General features: G+C 36.0%; 1 long non-coding RNA gene across 3 annotated transcripts in view; it reads right to left on the reverse strand.

The window, feature by feature from the left end:
- The window catches only part of LOC106505379, a 135883-nt gene that overhangs the window by 91822 nt on the left and 28487 nt on the right, over positions 1-15574 (reverse strand). For all 3 annotated transcript variants that reach the window (XR_002337722.1, XR_002337723.1, XR_001299740.2), the window contains one exon: positions 4956-5093. This is a non-coding gene — a long non-coding RNA (uncharacterized LOC106505379). The remainder of the gene's footprint in view (positions 1-4955; positions 5094-15574) is intronic.

Genomic DNA, 15574 nt, shown 5'->3' on the forward strand with positions numbered 1-15574 from the left:
GGTTTCCTATAGCCCACCAGCTAGCTCTCCCAGACACAAGCTTCCTTATTTTCAAAGTCAGATGTTATAGGGCCTTGTCTTCCCAGTGCTAGCTCCCCACGCTAGGCAGCCTGATGTGGAGTTTAGAGTCCTCACTCCTCAGGGGTGACCTCTGAGGTTGTCATACCCCACCCACCAGCGGGTGACACACTGAGGACATGAGTCCTGGCCAGATGACATCTCTCAAACTCCTACCTATCTCAGTGTGGCTATTTTTTTCTTTTTATAGCTACACTTGTGGCTTGTAGAAGTCCCCAGGCTAGGGGTCAAATTGGTGCTGCAGTTTCAGGCCTATATATCTGTGACCTAAACCACAGCTTGCAGCAACACCAGATCCCTAACTCACTGAGCCAGGCCAGGGATCATACACGTATCCTCAGGGAGACTATGTCAGGTTCTTAACCCACCGAGCCACAATAGGAATTCCTGGTTTTTATTTTTATCTTTAGTTGTAGAAAATATTTTTGTTTGTCTTCAGATTGTTCTCAGATATAGTCTCTCTACAGGTAATTGGACTTTTGGTGTGACCATGGGAGGAGGTCAGCCCGGGATTTTCCTGCCCTACCATCTTTTCCTGTACCTCCAGTTAATAATTAAATATTCACTAAAATTCTTTTTAATCCTGCCCCATTTCAATAAGCTTACACCTGCTCCACAGCCTCTTTCTTAAAACATTTCAGTAGTTTTCCATCTCCTCAGAGTTAAAAATCTTGAAACAAGAGATAAAGCCATTTTGTTTATAAAGAATATATTTGGCTTTTCTCTTCCATTTCTGTCTGTCCACACTATTATATAAATACCACTTCTTTCTTCTGTACTATTACATCTATTTTAGTGAGTCTACCTATTGTCTTTCTCCTCTTTTATAGAGTATATGTCTCAAAATCCCAGGGGACAGTAAAGTAGAAGAATTAGAATTTCTCAGATTGGGAGAAAGGCCCTAGAAGGGGGAGGTTTGTAGGGAGTATATGAAATTAATCATTTTTTGTCCCCTCATGTAGGGCTTTGATGCCCAATGTGAGCGCATTTCAGGAAGGAGGATAGGTCCTTCTCAGTTGAATGCTGCTGAGAGAAGCATTGCAAAATGGCCTTTGGATTTGGTGACTTTAGTCAGTTACTTGGTCAGTGTGATTCTGATAGAACTAGACTGAAGTGGGTTAAGGAAGTAGAAGAAGGTGAGAAATGAAGTGAGAATAATGGCCTCCCAGTATAAAATTTTGGCTGTGTAGAAGAAAAGAGAGTTGGGCAGAAGCTGTGGGTGCTGTGGAGATGGGACAAGGCTGGCTGTTGTTCTGAAATGGAGAAAAAGAGAGAATTCTCAGTGTATGTTCCCAGAAGAAGCAGCAGGGGATAGAATCTAAAGCACAGGCAGAGGCATTAACCTTGGACTATTTGAAGACACATTCTGGACCAAAACAGGAGAGAAGGAAAAAAGCTTAGATGTTACGCTTGCTGTTTATTTAGAAACCTAAGAATGTTCCAGTTCATTTGGATTATTTCATGTTACTGTAACATTTTTCCCCCTTATATCTGTTCTTACATATTTGAAAATCTTGATCTATGATGAAAAAGAAAGGGCGGTCATTCTAATATTTTTACATGACATGGAAAATAATAGTTCAACTAACTATTTGTTATAATAATAAAGACCAGAAGCAAAAACCAAAGGCCGGGATCCTAGAGTCTTTCATGTTGACCTCTGTTCTATTATGAACTTTAAAATCTGTTTTACATTAGACACTGCAGGAAATAGAAGAAGAGAACATGGGAAAGGAATATATCCTGCTAAGATTGCCTAGATCCAGGGAGATTGGTGATGTTACCAAAGAGAAACAAACAGCAGTTGACAAGGGTTTTCAATATGAGTAAAAATGCTTTGATGTCAGATGATTTTTTAAAAGAGAATGAAAAATGCATACTTTAGTAAGAAAATATTGAAACAAAACTCAGGTTGACCAAAGTTGTGTCCAAGAAGGAAAGATGCAAGGAAATGAGTAGTGGTAAAGCCACAGAGTGCAAGAAGTCTTTCATGGTGATCCTTTCAACTCATGGGGAAATTTCCTTGGTTATATGAAATTTTTAACGAAACATTCTTTTAAAAAAGTATGCTAAATTTAGAGGAATATACTTTAATTATGATCAATTATTCAGGGTCCACTTTTGGGTGGATATTCTATATTTCATTAAGTAAATATTCCCCTTTTATTTTGTGAAACATTTTTGCATATTATTATGTTTTTTCTAGTTTCTGTCCCCCGCCCCCCGCTCCACTCCTGTCATTGCTTTCAAAACTGTTTTTATGATATTATTTACCCTTTCCTGACAAGGTTAAAAGTACTGATAATTGACAACTAGTTTCATGGATGTGGTATGGTAATAATTACAGTAGTGAGTAAACAACTGTAGAACTACAATGTCAGCAGAACCTATTTGCATGAACCAACATTTAACACACACTAGTGAAAATGATTCCCTCATGTGATGCTACATTCAACATAAGGGTTATATCTGGGAAGTCAAAAGACATGCCTAAAGTAATTTACTCCACACAATACGTAGTTGTGGTTTGCATAACCCTAATCTTCCTTCTTTAGCAGGAAAGGACAAAGGAAGTGAGAAGGGGCACATATGCATATATTTTTGTTGCCCATCTAGCAACAAACACTACCATGCCATTCAAGATTTATTTCAAGGCTTATGACTCCTATGGGGTCTTTCTGAACCTCCTTGCCCTTGGTAGAACTTATTTCTCCCTTCCTTGCATTTCCAATCTGAGGACAGGAAAAAAGAGAATAAACCCAAACCACCCCACTTATTATTAATTAAGTGATTTATTTTCTTTATGTATAATTCTTAAATATATTCCCATTTTATTTCTATGGCAAGATAAGACTCATTTTTTTTCTGCTTTGCATTGTCATAACAGTCAATGTTATATTGGAAGAAATTCATAACAGTAGTAATCAAAAACTGAATAGAGTATGACTGGATATTTAAACTTGTGAATAAGACACAATTAAATCAACATAAAATAGAGCTAACCCTAAAATTTAAAAGTCAAATTTACATTCATCTCAAAGTAGTGCACATTAGTTTTGCTTTCTTAAAATCATTCAAAATTTTCTGCTAAGAGTAAAAAAGGAAGAAGATGAAGTATTTATTTATTATTTATTGAATAGATTCAAATCTTAAAAAAATTCAGACGCTGAGCTGGTTTTGAAGAATAATCATCTTTCATATTAGAAAAGTTTAAATTGCCAGTTTAAGTCTGTTCAAAATATTTTTATTGCATTCTTAGTAATTTCCCATGGAAGCATTTCTAAAGCCTCAGCAAAACATTTACAATTTTATAAAACCTTTTAAATTAATTTATAACTTAGCTATGAGCTTCTTTTTGGGAGACTCAAAACAGTGGGTGACCTTATATCCATAATGTGTATGCTTAAATGTTTTATTACAGCAGAGTGAATTAGGATAGAATTACTTAACTTGAGATACCAACATTTCATTTAACTGCAGTCTGCTTGGTGTTTTACTTAAACCAATTTAATTCCGTTTTATACAATTGCAAGGTCACGTTTCTGTACTCTGTTTTGTTTTATTTTCAACTGTAGAATGGCTTCAGGTAGGGAATATGAGAAAACTGACCAAATTTAATAAGTCTCTTGGCATTGTATCCCATCAGATGTTTAAAGGATCAATGTTTTCTCATAATCTTGATTAGTGAGATATAATGTATACCTGATGTCACATCCTCTTAGCCCATATTTTTTGAATCTCAATTGTTACTATGACAACCATATGCAGGTGTAACTGGACAGCACATTGCTATAGCCCAGCCTGTACCTGTCTTTTACTTTCTGTCCCAGAACATCTTTATTTGCACTTAATTTCAGTTCTATATGTATTTTAACAAATATTTTAAGAGCTATGTATTTTCCTCTGTGTAGCCTTTCAATCACATTCACATGATGAACCAAATAGTGTTCTCATTGCTCATTTCAAGTTAGAATTTAATTTTAGCTTTGATTTCCCAAGTTAACCCAGGGGTTACATAGAGAAGTCTTCTTCATGTCTAAATATCTGCCTTTATTTTTATAGTTTATTTCCTAAAATGTAGCCCGAGTAATTTCTAATTTGGAGTCCTTGTTAAGATTTTCTTTGTGTAAAATGTTACATGGTCTTTTTATAAAAAAAAGGAATTTCCACAGAAACCAAAAAAGTTTTTTGTAACAAAATTTTATATTGGAACTCTTTCTACCTCAGATTTGGCTGAGGTCACATACACACAAAATCGGTGACAAATATTCTCACATTCTACTGTGATGGGCTGAGCCAAATTACGTAAATTCTGCAAAGGAGGGCCAGAAAGTCAGCTTTGTAATCTTTGCCCATCCACCACCTCCAGCCTATGTAAACTGCACACTCAGACTTCTGCCAGATGTAGGTTGGCTGCTGAGGAAGAACCACTCCTTCACTTTAAGTCTCCCGTGGAAGAAATTTTACTGAGACCACTCAGCTTGATAGGTGTCCCCTAGAATTATTAGAGAAATTTGAAGGGTGCAAGTTGGGAGAAGTCCTTGTGCCTTCAGACTAGAGAGCCATGGTGGGTGGGAAGAACATGCCCACTGACTAAGGGCCAAAGATGTGCATGTCTCATTGTCAAAGCTACTTTGGAGGGGAGTGGCCTAAGACTGACATTGACCTTGTGGCATTCACTCCACTAACTGTCATAACATGGGAGAACTGATCAGAGGTCCCCTTTCCAAACTAATTATATTTCCAACAGGATTGTAAACTGAAAAAGGTTATATGTAAAATTGTCCAATCAATCCAGACTAAATATTCCCATTAATGCACATAGTACACACATACTACACATACTACTTTGTGCTAGTGGAAAGAGTTCCTCTAACCTCCAGGGTGTTGTCTTCTCTCTCTGAACCAACTGAGGCCATCACTGTGGTTGGATCCTGCACAATGACATCAGATTGAGGCCCAGATTTCTGGTCAGAGTCTTCAAGTGGAAGGGGAGTAGAGGAGCAATCAGGACCCTGCAAGAGAAGAAAATGCCTTGGTACTGTGAAATATTAGGGTTTTTCTCCAAAAAAAAAAAAAAAAAAACCATAGGAGTTTAGGACATGCCACCCCAAAATATGCCACTTTGGTATATTGATTATTTTGAGTAGTAGACACTTGAAAAACAGCAAATTCAGGGAGAATCTTTCTCTCCGAATTCCCCCTATTTGCCAAAAGACTAATCCTCCGAAAGGAATTCAGTTGTCATTGATCCCTCTCAGGGAATTTCATCAACCAGTAAAGATTCATTTCTCTGGGTATCTCCCATGTATACAGGAGGTATATATGTTCATAATCTTCCATTTGTTTGTCCTTAGCAATATTTATTTCATTACAGAAAGTCTTAGCCAAGACCTCAGAGGGTAGTGGTAATGGTTATTTTTCTCCTCTATTGGTGTAAATAAAGTTTTATTGGGACACAGACATACCCATTCATTATTGTATTATTTTTGACAGGTTTCACATTACAGCAGAGAGTTACTGACAGAATCTAAAATGTTTCCTATAAAGCCCTTTGCAGAAAATCTTTGCTACCTTTGATATTTATCTTTCTAAATTTTAGTCATCTGATCACTGTTTTCTCCCACTATGACTGTAAAATTGTCAGCTTCCCCTGCTGTTTGAATCAGTAACATTACTTGTAGTTGCCAAGGGGGAGAGGGGTGGAAGTGGGATGGACTGGGAGTTTGGGGTTAGTCGATACAAACTATTACATTTAGAATGGATAAGCAATGAGTTCCTCCTGTATAGCACTGGGAACTACATCCAATCACTTGTGATGGAACATGATGGAAGATAATATGAGAAAAAGAATGTGTGTGTGTGTGTGTGTGTGTGTGTGTGTGTGTGTGTATGACGGGGTTACTTGGCTGTACAGCAGAAATTGACAATATTGTAAATCAACTATATACATTTTTTTAAAAAAAGAAAATTTCCAAATCCGTATAGCAAAATTTCATGACTTTTATATATTTTTTGACTCATAACTTTATCAGTAACCAATATACCTCTTTTCCTTTTTAATGAACTTCTCCTTGAATTCTCTTTTGCCCAATCCCAACATTAGTATAACTGCTTTCTTTGAGTTAGCATCTGCCTAGTTCTCGACTACTATCAACAGATTTTCTGTCTTTCTACAACATTTATTTTTAGATATTTATCTTTTTTAAAAAGTTTATGACTCCATTTTTTAACCTTTGACTTGGAGAGTTTATTCTATTTTTCATAGATCGTAATGCTTGATTTTTCTTTGCCATATCACTTTGTTTTATACCACATATACTCCTCTGCTCTTGTTGAGTTTTCCTCAATTTCTTTTAATTTGATCCACCAAAATCATTTGCTGTTGGGTTTTTTTCAGTGTTCATGGTGAAACATTTTATGAATCTCTGCATGTAGGAAAACTATTTATTTTGATCTTTCACTTGAATGTCTCCCCATCTCAACCATGTTTCTTTAAACCTGTTAACGCCTCTGTAAATAGCCTATTAAACTTTCATCAATGACAAAGAGTGTGCTGACTGTTTTCTGCCAGAATCCTGAATGTAACAAATTTTATATCTTAAAAAAAACCAGAGATTATAATGAGAATCATTTAATAAACTCTCTGAACAGTAATTAATGTCCAGAAACTATATATATATATATATATATATATATATATATATAAACACACATGTGCACACATAGGTTTCACACACAGACCAAAAAAAAAAATGCTTGTAGTACTTAAGTTGGTTGACAAAACCTCTAACTAACTTAAGGAATAAATTAGTCATAAAAAGAAAGGGACTTAGATGAAGAAAAGTATAAAGTTAAGGAGATAAATAAGCGAACAAATTTTACTGATGGACAAGAAACATGACTGAAAAAAACAAAACACACTACTGTATCCTATATGGTGTGTCTGTTAGGATGCATTTGGTTGCAAATAAGAGAAAATGAATCTCAGACTGGCTGCAACAATACAGGATACTGCTTCTCAGAATGTGGCCAGTGAGTATGCTGCCTTAGTGTCTCCTGAGATCTTGTTAGAAATGCAAATTCCACAGACTTAGCCCAGAACTACTGAATCAGAATCTTGGGAGGGAGGGCAGAAACCTCTGTTTCAACAAGATTTTTATGTGACTCTTTTTCATGCGGAAGTCTAAGATGCATAGGTAAAGGAAATTTGTATTTGTTTTTGCTTCCTTTTTTGTTTTTTCTGTTTTTGACCTCCCCACGGCACATGGAGTTTCCAGGACAGGGATCAGATCCAAGCCGCCATTGCAACCTATGCAGCAGCTGCAGTGCCAGATCCTTTAACCCACAGTGCCTGCCAGAGATGGAACCTGCATAGCATCCTGGGGCTAAAGAGACACTGCTGATCCTATTGCGCCACAGGAGGAACTCCGATGTATTAGATTATGAAGTGAAAGTTTAGATGGGATTCTGTGAACCAATATATCGTTTTGCTTTTCTATTCTGCCTTCAACTTGACAGTTTGATCCTCATTCTGTTCCCTCTGGGGACCTTTAAGCACTGACAACAATGTCCAGGCTATAGTTTTCCTAAATGGCTTGAGGAAGACAGAAAGAGTAGGTTATATATGGGAGCTCTGTTATAGGAATAAGGAAAGATCTTTCTCCTTATGCCTCATCGCCCAGTTTGGGTCACAGGACTGTCCATAAACAGGAGCCAGGAGATGGGATAATGTTGATCACTCTGTGTCATCTGCCCCTACCCTAGAAACGCAGAAAGATTTAGCATTTTTCTAAGCTGATGGGTTACATGGTGGACATATGAATACTTGCAATCAAATGAGTTCAAACCATGAGAAGAGTAATAAATGATGGGAAAACAACCACAGTGTCAACTCTATGTCATTAAAACCTCTATCTTCCAAATGATCATATAAAATTAATTTAAAAAGTCTTCCAGAATACCTATTTAAAAAGGTTAAGTCTATCTTAAAATTTTAATAGAAAACTGCCCAACATTTTTTGTTTGCTATTTTTCCTTTTGGGGTCTTACCTGCGGCATATGGTTCCCAGGCTCAGGGTCAAATGGGAGCTATAGCTGCCAGCCTACACCACAGCCACAGCAATACGGGATCCAAGCCACATCTGTGAACTACACCACAGCTTATGGCAATGCTGGATCCTTAACCGACTGAGCAAGGCTAGGGATCAAACCATGTCCTAGTCAGGATACTAGTCAGGTTCATTACTGCTGAGCCACTAGGGGAACTCCTGCCCAACAGTCCTTAAAATAGATAACTAATGAAGGAGGACCCACTCAAAATTTGAAACATACTGCAAAGCTTTACTTATAAATATTATATATTTATAAAATCTACTGAAACAAGAATAGACAAATGGATTAATTGAATTAAATAAAAATCCAAAATGTACACATGAGAACTTAATATTTAATAAAGATTGCGTTTCTTTCCATTGTTTATTTGATAATTACATTTGGCATAATTAGCAACCCATCTACATAAAAGCAGTAATATCATTTTGTTATATCACTTGCAAAAGTAAATTCTAGAGGATTTCCCTTGCGATGAAGCAAGTTAAGGGTCCAGAGTTGTCACTGCAATGGCTTGGGTCACTGTTGTGGTATGGTTTCAATCCCTGGCCCAGGAATGTCTGCATGCCCTTGCACAGCCAATAAATAAATAAATGAGTAAATTCTAGATGGATTTAAGATATAAATATAAAATACACAAAATATTTGCAAATCAATTGGGAGAATATTTGTATGACCATGTTGGAAGAATAAGGGGAGACTCAAAAGCAATAAAGGAAATATCACTGGAAAAGATTGAGAGCTGACTGCAAAGAAATTTAATATAGCATACAAAGAAAATTATAAACAAAGTCTAAGAACAGATTAGACTGAGAGAAAATTTTGTAATACATACAGCAGCAACAGCAAAAATAGTTGATAAGAAGACGTAAAAACTGCCAGTGATGTAAACCAGTAAGTCACAAAGAAGATGCCTGTGAAAATGGACATTAATATATGAAAAGATGTTCACCTTCACTAGTAATCAGGAAAAAAATGGAAACACTAGTGACATATTACTTTTATTAATCCATGATGTTGGCAAAAATATGTATATGTATGTGTATTTAATATATAATGCCCTGTGCCAATGAGAATGTGAGGAAATGGGATTATTCATGCTGGCAAAAGCATGAAATACTATGACTCCTTTGGAACAGATATTAAAATTGAAAAAAAAATATATACACATATATATACCCTTTAACCAAATAATCTCAATTTGGAGACTCTATCAAACAGAAATAAAAGCACAGATAGATAAGGAATATGTTCATTGCAGCATTATTTGAGTGGCAAAATAAATCAACAAACTATATTGTCAATTAAGAGGAGAAAAGTTGAATAAGTTAAGATACACTCATGCTGTGAAATGCTATGTAACCATAAAAAAGGAATGAGCTTATTCATTATTCATTCAACAAACACTTAACATATACCTACAATGCTCATGCCCTATTTTAAATGTTGTCATTAAAGCAAATTCTGAAGAAAACTGTGTCTTTGGTGACTCATATACTAGGGAAGATGATAAATAAATAAGTAAAAAAAATAAGAATTTCAGAGAGAAATTATATACTAAGAATAAAAGAAGGTGATATGATAGAAAATGATAGATAAGGAGGTAAATGGAGAGTTGAACTGAAAAGACAGCCTCATGAAAAGAATGGAAAAACTGTTTTAAGCCAAGTGAATGTTTTCCTTAAATCATTATCAATGGATCCAGAGGGACATTTGTATTACACTAAAAAAGAAAAATTACAGAAAAATATAGCATAGTGTGGTGATTCCATTTTTTTGTTTGAAAAAATTAGGAAAAATCACTCTTCAGGTATATATGTGTATCTTTTTTTAAAGTGACTGTATTGAAAACAGAAGAATATATCATGTTAATACTAGCTGGCCTAGGTGATAGTGTTGGGGTGCTGAGATATAAAGATAGTTGCCTTTTTTATTTGTAGATGTTTGGTTTTGGCTCATAACAGCAAGCAGATTTTGACTTCATAGTTTGGAGTAAAAATTATAATCAAGATTTTCAAATTGCTTAAAAAAATTTTAGTATGTGGATAACATCAACTTTGCCATTCATTTTTTTGACAATGAAAACTATATCCTTGTTTCTTTGGTTATTTTCTCCATCCCCACTGTTCCCTTCACCATTTTTTTTTCTTTTTTTGTCTTTTTAGGGCTGCATCCATGGCATATGGAAGTTACCAGGCTAGAGGGTGAATCGGAGCTGTAGCTGCCAGCCTACACCACTCAATGCAGGATCTGAGCCGTGTCTGCAACCTACGCCACAGCTCAAGGCAATGCCAGAGCCTTAACCTAGTGAGTGAGGACAGGGACTGAACCAGCATCCTCATGGATACAAGTCAGATTTGTTACTGCTGAGCCACAATGGAACTCCCCTTCCAACAGTTTTTTTTTAATAGCACATGTGTAAATTGGTTCAGCAACCTGGCTACTATGAATTTTGATTAATTCTTTCCAATTAATGGCCTGAGACTCCACTAGGAAAACAGGTCCCTGCTCACTATTGTGCTGAATATTGGTTGGGTTTTTAGGACCTGAGTCACCTTCACCTTCACAGCTGTCTTGTGTAGACATTTTTGTCTAGTGTTTTCACTTCTTTCAGAAATTTTCCTCAAAGTATCTTCTAATCATTGTTTTCTTCCCTTATTATCTTGTGTCTGTTTTTAAAGAATCTAAATATCTTGCTCATTTCAGGCTGCTATGACATGATACCATAGACTGGTGGCTTATAAACCACAAACATTTATTTCTCACAGTTCTGGAGTCTGGGGAGTCCAAGAGCCAGGGGCCAGCAGATTAGGGATTCAGTGAAAGCATACGTTCTGGCTTGTAAATGGCTGTGTTCTTGATTCATCCTCCCATGACAGAAGGTACAAGGGAGTCTCCAGGGTCTCCTTATACCTTTCATGGGATAAAAATATACATATTTCTGCCCTACCTTGAGGACTTCATTACATCCCAAAGCCCCTATCTCTGCTACCAAGATATTGGAGATTAGGATTTTAACATATGGATTTGGAGGGGGAGAATCCATCATGCAAAATCCATCATACAAAATAAATTTAGTATTTATGGGGAAAGGTGTATATTCAATTTATCCAAACTTTTCTGCTTTTCTTTTTGCCTACTTAAACATGTCGGCATTACAGAATAATTTAGACAAAATGTAAGCACTTGGCAAAACTACATGTTTTTAGAACACAAATGGCTCTTGACCTTTCGTAAGTTCAGAATATTTACATCAGTTCTCTGAGTTCCCACCAATTGCAGTCATTATTTTACAGTCTTAAATCCTCCTCTCAAAACCATTGGTTTTGAATGTAGGCAGCCATGACTGCTAAGGGCATAGCTCCAACAGCTATAGCCTTATATCTTTCCTCCCCTTTTCAACCAGAACCACTTAGTTTTTATCCATTTTATATTGTATACATCTGTTTAAATTCCTATTAAAAAAGGGGGAGATGATTATTTTAAAAAGTGTTGGAACAGCATCTTAAGAAGAAAACAAAAAGCAGTCAGAATTCTTGGTTTATTTTTGGTTTTCTCCCAGTATTTTTCTTGATCTTCTTTCATTTCCAATTCTCCTTATTACCTGCTTTCCAGATGCCTAAAACCACAGGCAATCCTCAGATCCTCAAACCCATTCGTACTTAAATTTCCAATCGTTATGTCCCTAGCAATTCAAATTCCCTTTTCCTGATCCCCTAATAAAAATGTAAATTCTACCAGGGCTCCAGGTTCTCCCAAGACGTTATGGAATTATTTGATTAAAAATTCATATATATATAAAGTGGATAGGAAGCCCCTAGGAAGTGTGGTACATTTTAAAATTGGATATTATCCTAACTTATCTCTTATTGGTTGATGACATGCCGGCATGTCTGTGACTATGTGACCTATTCCTCTTTCTCCCCTTGCCTGCTCAGTGATGTGACATATTCTTCCAACTGAAAGAATAGAACATATAATGCTACAAAACTTCTTTATTTGTCAAACTTAGTGATTCTCAAATGAGTGAAGTTCATGATGAATTTTCCCTTGGTCTATGACAAAATGAGGAAACTAAGGCCACTATAAGTGTGTACTTTCATAAAGCCAAATTGATTCAGTGTGCAGAACAATAAGTTATTCTATGAATTTTGTCTTGTTTTAATGAAATAATTATTGCGGCGAAAACTAGTCTTGTTTTGAACATCCTGATCTTGACCCAGTAGGATTTCATATTGTAAAATTCCCAATTAAAAAAAAAAATCCATAAAATGCCAAAGACTTGCAATACAATATATTCTGAGCTTTTGGGGGGAAAAGAGTTTGTCTTATTCGCCATTCATCCTCTGCACACACAGAAAAGTGTATATCATATTATAATACCCACTGTATGGAGAATCGAATTAGGAGGTATACAGAGTAAGCCAAGCCTTTAAATGCTATCTTAATAGTTTCTGCTGTCGTCGATTTGTGTTAGTGGAAATTCCGTCAAGATTCTACTACTTAATGAAAATACTACTTCATACAAACCCCACACTGGGATATAGCTCTATCAGTATTCTCTATTTTTTTTCCAGTAGCAATTTCAAAAGGAGTTTATTCATTTACTCCTAGAGAATCACTAAGATAGCCAAAGGTTTCTGCCTTCCCACTTCTCCATATCTTCATTTCTAGAGAACAATCCCCGTAAGGCCTGCTAGAAAATGTGTACCATTTTTCTAAAATAGGTCCACAGTCATCAAAATTGTGTGTCCTCTTACTCTAGCTGACTGGTTTCTTATCTATCTTTATATGTAAATAGTGCTAAATTTAACTAAGAAGACAAAGGGGTCTAATTTAAAATTCCTATGGCTCATTACTCACATCCAATAGTGTTGGAAATACTTTCAGGCAATGTTTTCCAGTCCTGGAAAAGTCAAAAGATGTACATGTCTTGTTAGCAATGATTCTTCTCCCCTGGGAACCTTAGCAAGTGAGCAAAAGAAATATCTATAATACGTACCTTACTCTGAATTCTCTTTTTTTTTTTTTTTTTTTTTCCCCACTGTACAGCAAGGGGGTCAGGTCATCCTTAGATGTATACATTGCAGTTACAGTTTTTTCCCCCACCCTTTCTTCTGTTGCGACATGAGTATCTAGACATAGTTCTCAATGCTATTCAGCAGGATCTCCTTATAAATCTATTCTAGGTTGTGTCTGATAAGCCCAAGTTCCCGATCCCTCCCACTCCCTCCCCCTCCCATCAGGCAACCACAAGTCTCTTCTCCAAGTCCATGATTTTCTTTTCTGAGGAGATGTTCATTTGTGCTGGATATTAGATTCCAGTTATAAGTGATATCATATGGTATTTGTCTTTGTCTTTCTGGCTCATTTCACTCAGTATGAGAGTCTCTAGTTCCATCCATGTTGCTGCAAATGGCATTATGTCATCCTTTTTTATGGCTGAGTAGTATTCCATTGTGTATATATACCAAATCTTCTGAATCCAATCATCTGTCGATGGACATTTGGCTTGTTTCCATGTCCTGGCTATTGTGAATAGGGCTGCAATGAACATGCGGGTGCATGTGTCTCTTTTAAGTAGAGCTTTGTCCGGATAGATGCCCAAGAGTGGGATTGCAGGGTCATATGGCAGTTCTATGTATAGATTTCTAAGGTATCTCCAAACTGTTCTCCATAGTGGCTGTACCAGTTTACATTCCCACCAGCAGTGCAGGAGGGTTCCCTTTTCTCCACAGCCCCTCCAGCACTTGTTATTTGTGGATTTATTAATGATGGCCATTCTGACTGGTGTGAGGTGGTATCTCATGGTAGTTTTGATTTGCATTTCTCTTATGATCAGCGATGTTGAGCATTTTTTCATGTGTTTGTTGGCCATCTGCATATCTTCCTTGGAGAAATGTCTATTCAGGTCTTTTGCCCATTTTTCCATTGGTTGATTGGTTTTTTTGCTGTTGAGATGTATAAGTTGCTTGTATATTCTAGAGATTAAGCCCTTGTCAGTTGCATCATTTGAAACTATTTTCTCCCATTCTGTAAGTTGTCTTTTTGTTTTCTTTTTGGTTTCCTTTGCTGTGCAAAAGCTTTTCAGTTTGATGAGGTCCCATGGGTTTATTTTTGCTCTAATTTCTATTGCTTTGGGAGACTGAGACTGAATTCTCTTAAATGTTTGTGTTTCTCAAGTTTAAAAATCACATTCATATAATTTAAATATTGCGAACTGAAATTTCTTGACCCTCTCCTTTAAAACAAAACTTTATTCCTACTTAGGCAACTTTTCAGAGTGGGCTTAGTCAAGAATGAAACAATTTCATAAGACTTCCAACCCCAAATCTAGTGAGCCAGGACAATTTGATAGATTCTACTTTTGTAAACTGGAATGAAATAGTTAAAAATACTATCTGATTTCCATTGACTTCTTTAGAAGTTATATCTTCTGATTTTTCATGTTCATTCAGTTATTAACAGACTTGATTAACATAGACTCAGTCAGAAAAATTGATTATGCAACCACATCCTCACAGAGTGTTATAGCTGAGAATAATGCTCATTTAATCAGGTGTGACAAGCCACTTTTTTAGACACTATGATTGACTTTACCTATTAAGCTGATGTCTACAAAATCCTCTCAGAGAAACTGCCTTGACAACTGGCTGTAGAGACTCAGCCTTACAGGTGGTAAGAAAGGCCACTTCTCAGCATGCCAAGAAACCTAAGGATATTTGGGAAACTTGAAGTGGGAGGAAAATTCATTCAAATATACATATACTGCAGGTGAAATCTGGTGTAAAGAGTTTCTTTTTTAGGGGGAGGGGAGAGCAGGTGTTTGATTTCTTACCCTCAGGATAGAAAATAATAGAAGATTTTAAAATTAAAATCCCATCTGATTCCTCATGACACGTTCTAGAAAGAAGTTCATTTTGAGATTGTTCAATATAGCATGGCTCTAGATTCTTCAAAAAAGATCTTGAGAAGGACTACATAATAAATTAAGACTTTTGTTATATGTATGTAAATAATAAGGCCAAATCTAATGAACCATGCTTAGTAATTTTCTTTGAGTTTATTTTGATGCAAAAGGGGAAAATATGGATAAAAGAGACCACTGAATATATTTTCAGTGGAACACCACTGCTTCTGAAGATTAATGAATCTTTTTGTCTTTGACTAGTGTATTTCATAATGCTATACTGATAGACATTAACTTCTAAAAAATGAATAAAAAATGAATAAATAGTATTACAAATAATTTCTGCCTATTTACATATAATCTGTACCTGATGGCATGCATTTGACCAAGGCATACTGACCTGTGCATACTGACCAGGTTTCCCTGCTTTACATCCATTTATAAATTCATTTTAATATTTGTCTTCTCACTCTA

The sequence above is a fragment of the Sus scrofa genome, chromosome 13 (assembly GCF_000003025.6).
Source record: "Sus scrofa isolate TJ Tabasco breed Duroc chromosome 13, Sscrofa11.1, whole genome shotgun sequence".
Taxonomy (NCBI): Eukaryota; Metazoa; Chordata; class Mammalia; order Artiodactyla; family Suidae; genus Sus; species Sus scrofa.